Genomic DNA, 12,047 nt, shown 5'->3' with positions numbered 1-12,047 from the left:
CGGGGGGGGGGGACCGGGCTTGTGGGGGGGCCCCGACCCCGCGGGGGGGGGCGCCGCCGCGCTTCCCAAGCGGCGCACTATCCAGTGCGCCACCGGGCTGGCCCCAGAAAATATTCTTAATACAGTTTGAAATGTGCCTTTATTTGGAAGAGCTTTTTTTAAAAAAAGAATGCTGTAGGCTATTTATTGAGTACAGTGCTGAAGGCATCCATCACACAAAGGAAAAGAGGACACAAGTCACCAGAGCTAGTTGAAGACAGACTGGAAGAGAGCAATAGAAAATCACTTATTTACTGTTTCAGCAACCTATTGCTGAAAAAATAAACACACACACATCCCAAAACTTAGTGGATGAAGACAACAACAGTCATTTATTCGTGGCATCAGCTGGGGTGCTGGGTTATCTGGAAGATCCAAAATGGCCTCCCTCAGGTGACTGGCAGTTCCTGCCGCTGTCAGCTGGGGCCCAGCTGGTGCTCAGTGGGGCTGGTGGACAGGATGACTGCAACAACTGAGCCTTTCTGCATGGGTCCCAGAGCCTCTCCATGGGGCTGGCGTGGGCTCTCTCTCGACATGGTGGCTGGGTTCCAATAAGGAGCATTCCAAGGGGGCAAACCTCAATCATAAATACTTGTAAGCCTCAACTTGCATCATGCTTTCTAATATCTAATTGGCAAGAGCTAGTCAAATAAAATAGATTATTATACCTGTGAATGAGGCAGGTACTGCTTTAGCTACATAACTGGGCAAGGAACAATCCCATGAAAGGCAAGAGGGAAAAGAAGAAGGGAAATGTTTCCTCAAAGTGGAGAAGCAAGCTGTACTCTGGCACATACTGAGATATCCCTATATTATTTCTATTTCCATTAGTACTTACGATAATGAAATGAACCGCTTAACTCATTTTCTTGTCTAGGAAAACTTCTGCTATATGTGATATATTCAACCACTAGGTCTACAGTTTGGTTACTTCATTTTATATCAGTGATTTTTATTTGAGTCACTGGCAATCTGTGCTTGAGAACGTGCTAAAGTAAACAAAATAACTGCTAAAAAATATTTGAAAACCATACAAACAGTGCTTCACTAACTGTCCAGCAGATGTCATTAAAATAAGATATTCACACTTTTCCTCTAAAAACAGCCCTGTTGGCACATTTAACTTCCTGGAGTGACTGCATTTTGCGGAGTTCAGTGGGTTGACCCCTCCTCTAGGAATGGAAAGCAGCATGAAGCCAAAGGTCGTGATAGTCTTTATCCTCAGCGCACACCAAGGCTAGCTACAGTCTAGAGGGTTTTGTTGACTAGAAATGTTACTGTTAATGGATTTTCAGACATTCCTAACACATCCAGCATGCAGGTGAGGAGCCCGCCCCGCCTGATGAAGGGATGCCCCAGGCCCGCAGTCCAGGCCGTCCAGTCGCACGGCTAGCACCTGCCAGCGCCGATGCTCCAGTGACATGTCGGGGACTGCGGCAGACTCTAGGATTACATCTGGAACCCAGAGAACGACCGCACAGGAAACCAGAGTGCCAAACGAGAGTGACACTGGGATTTAATCAAGGTGAACTTTTCTGTCACCCGCTGCTCCTTTAACAGCGGCAGCTTTCCCCCTGCCAGTGGATGGGAACTAGACAGAGACTCCGGCCTTTCCTCTTCATTCCTGGGAAATAGTCCTGTGATCACTTCAGTCGCAGACATGGTTGTGCGTGTTTGGTGTGAGGGTCCGGCCCGAGGGTTAGTCCACACTTCGATCTTTGTTCAGTAGGAGGACGGCCCAGCAACCTGCCTGCCCCACAGGCCTGCACCCTGTAGGAACTTCTTTTCTTCCGAGCTCAGCTCCTCCTTGCACGGTGGGCAGTGGGGGTTAGGCGGGGAAGTTCTTGCTGGCCCTGAGCCTTTTCCTACCATGAATTGGCTCCCCAGGCTCCAGCCTAACCAGCCTACCTTGTGGGGTTCTTTAGAGGCCCCCTGCAGACCCCTGCAGCTGCAGCTCATTTTGTTCCTCTTCTCTAGGGCGCTGCCCTCTGGCCCTGGTTCTCGGGCAGGCCTCTCCACCATGGACTTCCACCAGTGGTACCCCTTCCTCTCCTAGGCGGTCCTCCTGGGGAGCACACTAGGTGGCTCCTGGTCAGCCTCTCTCTCACGTCCTTGCCCATCATCCAGGAGAACTGAGTGACATCCGCCCATATACCCCACTGTCCCTTATGCCCCTGTCACAGACCCCTAGAACTTCTCTGCTTTGTGCAGGAAATGTATGTCCACCTCTCTCTGAGTTTTACCATTAGATCCTACTGTTTAGGTCTGTGGCCAAGAGGTCGTTTCTCTACCACCCTCCGGGGGACAGGACTCACAGGTTGAAGTAGCTCTCTGCAAAGAAATCCCATAAATTCTTTTCTACCTCCATCTCCACTTTTTCAACTCTTACGTTCTTGAAATACGTGAGGGAATTCAAAAGTCAGGAAACAAGTTCTTTTTTTTTTTTTTCCCCTTTTTTGTCTTTTTTCGTGTCCGGCAACGGACCGCAACCCTCAGTGTCGCGCCCGTACCGGACTGGGACCGGCAACGGGATCGCAACTCTCGGTGCTGCGCCCGCCCCTCGCTCAGCCAGTGAGCGGGAACTGGTCTGTATGTGGGATCCGAACCCTCGGCGGGAGTGCTGCTGCACTCCCAAGCGGCGCACTGTAGCAGTGCACCACCGGGCCGGCCCAAGGAAACAAGTTCTTGATTAACTACTTTAAAAACTCCTCCAGTGAATCTCACACTAACTTTGGTATATGATACCCACTGACTTAGGTTAAAGTTTTGACTTTGAGGATATGCATTTTCCAAATTGCAATTCCTTGCTGTTCCCAAAAAACTCTTTGTTTTGGAAAAAAAGTAGTTTCAATTTTGACATCCTGGTATATAAGCAAGAAGGAATATGGTGCAATATACATAGACAAACATTTCCTGAAAGAATGTCTGGTAAGGAGGCTGCTGTGTAGTGCTTTGATCGAGGCTGTGACTCAGGAGCTGGGCATTGAAGGAGGTGAAACATTTGATTGGGGCAAAGAAAGGAGAGCATTTCTGGAGAGAATTAATTCAGTTCAACACAAATTTGCTGCACCCCTACTAAGTGCTAAGCAATCAGGAGGAGTTTACAATTTCCAGAGAAGAAATGTGATCAGTCTGGTTGATGAAAGGGATCTGAATAGGGGATGGTGAGAAACGAAGTTTGAACAGGGAAGATGGACAGACAAAAGCGGGCAGTGAATGCAAGGCCCAGGGGTGTGGAGAAAACCATCATCAACATTTTAGGAAAGGAGGGGGAAGCTTGTGTGCGTGTGTTTGTGGGTTTGTGTGCATGTGTGTATGTGTGATGTGTGAGCACACATGGGTATGGAGGTGTGTGAATAGTGAATGTGTGTGTGTGTGTGTAGTGGTGTGTACGTGTGGAACGGGTTGCGTATGAATAGGTGTATGTCTATGCAGAAGTGGTGTATGTATGTATATACCATGAGGTGTGTGTGGTGGGGTGTGTGTGACCGAGTGGCGGGGAGCAAGTATAGAGTGTTGAGAGTGCGGGGTGTGAGCTTGGGGAGTGCGGGTGTAGTGGGCTGTGTGCAAGTCTATATATAAGTAGTGGTGTGTGTGTGTGTGTTGGGGCAAATTTGCTTAGTGATATGTAGTGGGTATGTATCGCAATGCATATGTGCATTGTGTGTGTAGCATATGTAGCATATGTGCAGCTGTGTGTAGCAGAGTTGTATGTATATATAGGGGCTTGTGTATGCAGTGGGGTTGTATGTGTATAGTGGGAGTTTAGTAGAGGTGTGTGCATGAGTCGTTTGCGTGTTGAGTAGTCAAGTATGTGTGTGTCAAGTGTGTATAGTGGGTGGCTATTCGTGGGTGTTTGAGAGTAGTGAGGTGTGTATGCAGTGGCAGCACTCAGTGAAGTCATGTGAGTGGGTGTGTATGTAGAGTAAGGTATGTCTAGAGGGGTCGTACGTGTGTGCTCAGAGGGTTGTGTGTAAGTGGTGAGGTTACAGTGAGTGTGAGTTGGGTTGTGCATGCGTACTTAGTGTATCGGTGTGAGTGGATGGGTGTCTGTATGTAGTGGTGTGTTAACGGGGTGTGTGTGTGTAGTGGTGGCTGGATAAGAACAATGTGAAGAGCACACGGTTCCTTTACTGGGTTAAAACATGCCTGGGTGAGAGAGAGAGAGGCTGGAAACTGCCTTTAAGATGCCAACCAGGGGTGCCAGTTGTTTCTCTATCAGTCATTTCCTGTGGACCCCCAAAACCGATTCTTAGAGACTGTTCTTAGCCTCTTCTCAGACTGAACTTCTGCAGCTGGTGGGTTGGCAGCCACCAAGTGAGCCCAACATCTGTGCAGGTTAATTCTTCCAATAATTTGGGACTCAGAGGCTCCAGTTTTGGAGTTCTGCTCATGGATGTTCACAGGGGCAAGACCAGCCTGTAGATAAGCCAGTGGGCCAGGGCGAGGACTCAGGGTGACGTGGACTGTGGCAACCCCACAGAGGATGACCCGCGGGAGGGCCCTGTCCACCAAGCCAAGCAAGTCAGGTCTGTGGGCAAGCCACGCGGCTCCTGGTTTGTGAAGTCAGCACATTCCACTTCTGTTGAGTGAACTCTTAAAAGGGCAAATGAGGTGAAACCAAAGTCACAGCAAAAGTGGGTCTGTGGAGAGAACAGAGAAGGAGGTGCAGGGCCCTGCAGGTAAGGAGAGGTGTTATTGACTGAATTGTGTCCCTCCAGAGTTCACCTGTTGAAGCCCTAACCCCTAATGTGACTGCATTAGGAGATAGGGTGGTAATTAAGGTTAAATGAGGTCAAGAGGAAGAGACACCAGGAATGGGCGTGCACAAAGAAAGAACTGAGTGAGGAAAGAGTGAGAAGGTGGCCACCTGCAAGCCGAGGAGAGAGGCCTCAGAGAAACCAAACCTGCCAACGCCTTGATCGTGAACTTCCAGCCCCCAGAACTGTAAGAAAATATATTTCTATTATTCAAACCACCTAATCAGTGTATTTTGTTATGGAAGCCCGAACAGACTAATACAAACAGATGAACTTCCAGCCCCCAGAACTGTAAGAAAATATATTTCTGTTATTCAAACCACCTAATCAGTGTATTTTGTTATGGAAGCCCGAACAGACTAATACAAACAGTGATAGCTGTAATGCCTTTGTAGGGCCTGGTTCAGTTTTACCATTCAGTCAACAAATATTCAAACAGTGCACACACATGCGTGTGCATACAGGGTGCCCTAGACACTGAGTCCACAGCAGGGAAACAAAGGGGCCCAGCCATGCTCTCATGGAGCTCACAGGCTCAAAGGATGTGGGACACCTCATGAAACCTTTCAGTAGATTCCTTCTGCTATTAAAGCTCCAATGCATGCATGTGATTCAGGCTCCCAGGATGGACAACAGCCCAAAGGCCCTGGACTACCTCTGGGTGTTCTGTCCAATAGACTCCTGGGGAATGGGCCTTTACCCTACTGGGTACAATATAAACCCTCTTCAGGGGACAGATCCAAACTAGGGTTCTGGGTCCCTCAAGAGCCTTGACTGTAGGCAATATCATACCTGTTCTTAAAGGGGAATTTTATTCTAAATCAGAAAATTTCAGGATAAAAAGAAAAAATCCTATAGCAGTAACATCACATTTCTCTTATTTTCCATTTACATCTTCTACCTTTTTCTCTAGAAATTAAAGACCCTTGGACTGGAGTTATTTCTAACATGAACCTTCTTCGGTCAACATTGTTTTGATTCAAGATGATACTGGTAAGGGCTGGCCCATGGCTCACTTCAGAGAGTGTGGTGCTGGTAACACCAAGGCCACAGGTTCGGATCCCTATATAGGGGTGGCCGGTTAGCTCACTGGGTGTGGTGCTGACAACACCACGTCAAAGGTTGAGATCCCTTTACCAGTCATCTTTAAAAAAAAAAAAAAAAAGATGATACTGGTAATCTATACTTTGACTTCCTATGAAAACCTTCGTCTGACTTTTGTTAGCTAGCTGAATGTTAATAATAACTAATATTTTCACCAAAATAAGACTACTCTCAAAAAGAAACTAGACACTATTATAAAACAAACAAAATAAAGTGACACCATCAAATGCTGACAAGGATACAGAGGACAGACACTCACTGGTTGCTGGTGAGGAATGCACAATGGCACAGTCACTTTGGACAACAGTCTGGCATTGTCTTCTATCGTTACACAGACTTATCCTACAACCCAGAGACCCTATTCATAGGTACTTACTGAAGTGAATAGGAAGCTTATTTCAAACAAACAGACCAAACTCTATGGAAATGTCAATAGTAGCTTTACTCTCAATTGCCAGAAGGAATGAGCTACTGATACACAGGTCAGCATGGATGAATCTTAAACTCATTTTGCTAAGAGAAAAGGTCAAACCCCAAAGTCTGCATATTGTATAGTTCCATTCATATGATATTTTGGAAAAAGAAAAACTATAGGAACAGAAAACAGATCAGTGGTTGTCAGGGACTGGGGGAGAGGGAAGCAGTTAATTGAAAAGGGACAACTTTTGTGGTGATGGAACTGTTATGTATGGTACTGGCTGGCAGATATATGGTGATGCCAGACATTTGTCAGTTTCATACAGCATGAACACTATGTGTGCAAATTAAAAAATAACCAGCCAGGACATTAAGAACCTAATATGGAAAATGGACTGTGACAAATGACTCTAACTGCATTATAAATGTGTGACATGCCTCACTGAAGGGGTAGGGGGAAGAGGAGCTGAATGAAGTAACTTTGAAAGCTGGCGTTTTAACTGCAAACTGTAAGGCTAAAGAACTGTACATAAACACTGTACTCTAGTTTGTAAATTGGTTTCCCACAGGGGTGTGGGTTAATGATTCTGAAAGTACTTTACATCGATACTAGGGTTGAATGAATAAGTAAATAAATAAATGGTAGAAATGAGAGCCAGGCTTTCTCACTGTGAAAGAAAAATATGACAGTGAAGTAATGGGGGGCGCTGGAATGAAGTCTGTGGTGTTGGGTTTAAGTTGGGGACATCAGTATGATCTCTTGTTTAGTCTAATAGGTAGATGGGTAGGTCAGTAGATAAGTGATAGATAAATATTTACAGATATAAGTGTATGCATGAGTTGGTATGTATATGTATGTTTCCTGAGTCTGTCCACTGAGAGAGCCTGGAAGCAGTGATGTCCCAGAAGCAATGAACACACCCTCACTCAGATCTTGGTTTCTAAATATGATGCTCCAGTGGAAGGAATCAAGGCTCCTTGGAGAAAAGGCTTGATACTAGGGCTGGGGCAGGGAAAATCCCAGAAGCAATGAACACACCCTCACTCAGATCTTGGTTTCTAAATATGATGCTTCAGTGGAAGGAATCAAGGCTCCTTGGAGAAAAGGCTTGATACTAGGGCTGGGGCAGGGAAAATATGGGATGAGCCTGGAACATTGTATGGTGCCCAAAACTAGGGATATGCCCCCAAAGCAAAAGGATGAGGACGTTTCCAGGGGACACAGGAGCCAATGTGAAAGAGCTCCCAGTGGCCAAAGCTGGAACAATCTGAGCAGTGAAATAACACAGCATTTCATTATGACAGAGGGTATAAAACAAATATACAGGAGTCCATAATGATATAAATAAATGATCGAATAAAAAAATGAACGTGGATAAGAGATGGGTCTTCCTTACAAAGAATTCTAAATAATTTATACAGACACTTCCCCTCCAGGAGGTGGAATTTAATCCTCCCCTTCTTGAATGTGGGCTGGACTTAGTAACCTGCTCCCAAAAAACAGAGTATGGAAAGGGAAAACTGAAACTTTGCAGTAGAGACACCTAACAGACAACACCTGAACCACGTGATCAAGATTAACATCACCAATAACATCACGTGCACGGCAGGTGCCTCCTGACAGGACATGATGGATGACAGGATGACAAGGCAATTCATCTCTGTGTGTTCTTCCCAAAGCCGGTAATACCAGTCTCATCATGACAAATAACAGACAAACTCAAATTGAGGGACATCTGGGAAATGTTTGATCAGTGCTCCTCACAACTGTCAAGGTCGTGAAAAACAATGAAATTCTGAGAAACTGTCACAGACCAAAGGAGACTAGGGAGACATGTCAACTAAATGCCAGGCGGGATACGGGAACACTGATGAGATCCAATCGAAGTCTGGCTTTGGCTAATAGTTGTGTCATTAGAAGTTAATTTCCTACTCTGATCATTGTACCATGGTTATGTAAGATCTTAACATTAAAGTCACGTGAGCAAGGGGTATATGGAAACTCTCTGTACTATCTTTTCAACTATTCTATACATCTAAAATTACTCCAAAATAAAACTAATTAAAAAGAAAAGAAAATGAAATTTACTAAAAGGGTCAGATATATCCAGACTGAGTTAAACTGGGTGTGTGTGAGTTATCAAGGCTTTTCACAGAGTAAGTAAGCAACAATATCCACAAATGAAGATATTTTCCAAATGTTCTGAGGTCAGCACTTTACGACTCCGAAAGAGTGTTCTAAGAACCTGCATGTGGCAAATCTTTCCTTTAATGGTTAAAGTACTGTTACGTCATCTGATCATCGTTATTTTAATCGAACTGTGGAAGATGAATGTGAACAACACTAAAGAACAAGTTCAGGATCTTGTGGCCATTTGTCAAAGTACAGCTGTCTGAGGATTGCTGGTATTTCTCAACTCCCTACATCACACTGCAATTCACAGATGGAAATTTCATGATGGGTTATTTAAGAAAAATAGGATGTCGATATCATAGAGAAAAACTACGCTTTCCTACCCCACATTAAATGAAACCATTGCCAGAAACATAAAATCGACAATAGAATTCAATAAAATATGGAACCCTTACTGTTTACCAGGCTTTCTACTAGGTGTTGTGGAGAATGTAAAAACATAAAAATCATAGTATCTGGGCCGGCCCGTGGCTCACTCGGTAGAGTGCGGTGCTGATAACACCAAGGCCCCGGGTTCGGATCCCACATAGGGATGGCCGGTTAACAAGTAGGACGTACCACTGGAACTTTAGATAAGGACACAGGACTTAAATAACAGATCAGGACACCAGAATGAATGGCACAAAGCAGAGCAGGATTACTTACTCAGTGGATAGGACAGACTGCAGGTGTGGGGGGTGTCTTCTCAGAAGAGGATGGATGTAAGCACAACCTTGATGAATGGATATGGTCAAGTCAATGGAAAGGAGGCATGGTGTCTTAAAAACACAAAGGCAGGAGTACCAAGGGTACTCTCGAGTCAGCAAGTGCATGGTTTTGTGATGCCAAGGTCACAAGGCAATGACAGGAGAAGTTGGAAAGGTGGGCTGGGATGTCCGTGAAGGATGCTAGATGAGGGTTAGTGAATCTGGATTCACCACCTAATCAGTGCGGAGTCTTCAGAACTCTGGAGCTAGGGCCTCTTTCTCTTATATCTTAAGGGTCCACCGACCCCCAGTATCCTGAATATATTGTGTTGCTCCCTTCTCATGCATCCAGTCTCTCCTGATATCAAACGTGCTCCAGAGACAGAGTGACCGTATGTGAAAAGACTGACAAGTGTTTCCCAGAGGGTAAGGCTTACACAGTACTCCATAAGATTTCCCCAGCTTCAGTTACTGACCTATTGCTGTTGGTTTTTCTTCGAATTCCAGGCTGTGGGTAAGATGATGTGCTTTTGAATGAGGGCACTGGAGTCTACCTCTGAGCCCCATCTGTGGTTAATCAGACACAATATTCAGTTTTTAAGAATTAGAACTCGATGTCCCATTAGCAATTCACAGTGGGCACAGAGTGCTGAACTTTCTCCCTAAAGCACTAGGCAACACTGCAACCTCACCTTTCACCTGAGCAAGAAATGCTTGGAGGTATTTCTGATTTTTATTTCTCTTTGCTTTTCACTCCACTTTAGTTCATAGCTAAACCTACCACTTCCTTTCATATGCCAGCCATACCTGCCCCTTTGGCCACTTCCCCAGCTAAAATAGCAGGTCTGCTCACTTCCTGTCTGGTCACTTCCTGGTTTTTCCAGCTGAGTTTACTGCTGACATCCTAAACCTGCCATTCCCTTCTCTGTTTCATTATCTGATTCATCTGGTCCCAGCCTCCCAGGGTTGGATCCTCCCACCTCTCTTTGGCCTCTAGGACCTTCTGAAGTGGGCAGAACAGTTCCCACGTCTGGATGGGTAGTGATGATTCTCACATCTGGGGAGGAGTTTCAGCTCTGCAGCAGTCAGAGCACTGCAGTGGGCTCAAGACAGCAGCAGGCAAGAGAGGGAGAGGGGCACCCTCAGCAATCTGCCTTAAACAACCTAAGGGAAATACGGCTAATGACTGTGAGACTTAAAATACAAGAGACCCAAATATTCTAACATGATTGTGTCGAAGACTGCTAGTTGACCCCAGTATCCATTTTCTTCTTGTGGTCTTGGTTACACTGAATAAATATTGCTGTGCAATGCGTTGAGATTCACTAAGAGTTTTCACTAACATGCTAGAAAATGAACAGAATCAACCTGAGTGATGTCTTCACCTTTTCCCTTTATCTTCTGACTAGGAGATTGGAAATGGCTGCTAAAGAGAAAAGTGTGGACATGCAGAGCGAAAATGCAGAATCGGGGGCAGCCCCAAAGCCTGAGTGCACCTGCATGGGGGTGAAATCACCCTCGCATCGTCGAGGAAAACAGTAGAGAGGAACAACACGGGGCAGTCCCCAGACCTTCTAAGTCAGCACAGAGCCCAGATATTCTAACAAGACGGTACCCACCTCAGCCAACCTCTCAGCCTGCCTGGTCCCCATCCCTGCCATGCCCTCTGGCTACTGGACTATCAAAGAAAATATCACAAAACACCCAGCCGTCGCACTAGCTCATCAGGAAGCCCAACTGCTGTCAGAAACAGTATGCAGGAAATCAAGAAGTCACCCACACACATAAGAGCAAAGAGAGGCTGTGGAGGGCAGTGTGTTCAAGAACACAGTGGGACCCGTGGAACTTGCTACAGTTCCTTCCTCCTCCTCCCCCAAAAAGGAGAAAGGGAGGCAAGAATACAAAATACAAAGAACTACACCTAGATGAAAATGATGCCCCAGGAACAAAAAGGAAATTCCCCAATCAGTGCTTCACACTCTGTGATATCGTAAGAATGTAATGTTAGTTCATGCAAAAAGGAGAAAGGGAGGCAAGAATACAAAATACAAAGAACTACACCTAGATGAAAATGATGCCCCAGGAACAAAACGGAAATTCCCCAATCAGTGCTTCACACTCTGTGATATCGTAAGAATGTAATGTTAGTTCATGAACAGGAGCTCAAAGGTAAATCAACAAAACAACAGTTTGAGATGAAGGGACAGCCGTGTACCTGAGGAAACAAAGTGAAGACCAAAGCTAGACCATTGCAAAAGTAACTGATAATTAAAAACAACAAAGCTTCGGGGCTGACCCGGTGGCACACTGCTACAGTGCGCCGCTTGAGAGCGCGGCGGTGCTCCTGCCGAGGGTTTGGATCCCACATACAGACTGGCCGCTCACTGGCTGAGGTTCCCGCTCACTGGCTGAGCGAGGTGTGGGTGCAACGCCGAGGGTTGCGATCCCATTGCCGGTCCTGGTCGGGTACGGGCGTGACACTGAGGGTTGCGATCTGTTGCCGGTCACAACAAAAAGACAAAAAAAGGAAAAAAAAAAAAACAAAGCTTAAATATAGAGTAGAGCAGCAAAAGTCGAAGCAAGAGGATGGTGAGGATATCGTTCAAGCTAGAGGCAGTGGTAGCCGGGGCTAGGATGGCATTGATGGGATTCTGGACAGGATCCTGGAACTAAAAAAAGGACATTAGTGCAAAAACTGGTGAAATTTGACTAAGGTGTGTAGTTAATACTGATGTTAAATTCCCGGTTCTGATAACAATACCATAGTTGTGTAACACGCTAATATTAGGAGAACCTGGGTGAGAAGTATATAGAAACTTTTGTAATACTTTTACAAGTTTTCTGTAA

The sequence above is a fragment of the Galeopterus variegatus genome, unplaced genomic scaffold (assembly GCF_000696425.1).
Source record: "Galeopterus variegatus unplaced genomic scaffold, G_variegatus-3.0.2 Scaffold6768, whole genome shotgun sequence".
NCBI lineage: Eukaryota > Metazoa > Chordata > Mammalia > Dermoptera > Cynocephalidae > Galeopterus > Galeopterus variegatus.
This window is presented reverse-complemented; position numbering follows the sequence as displayed.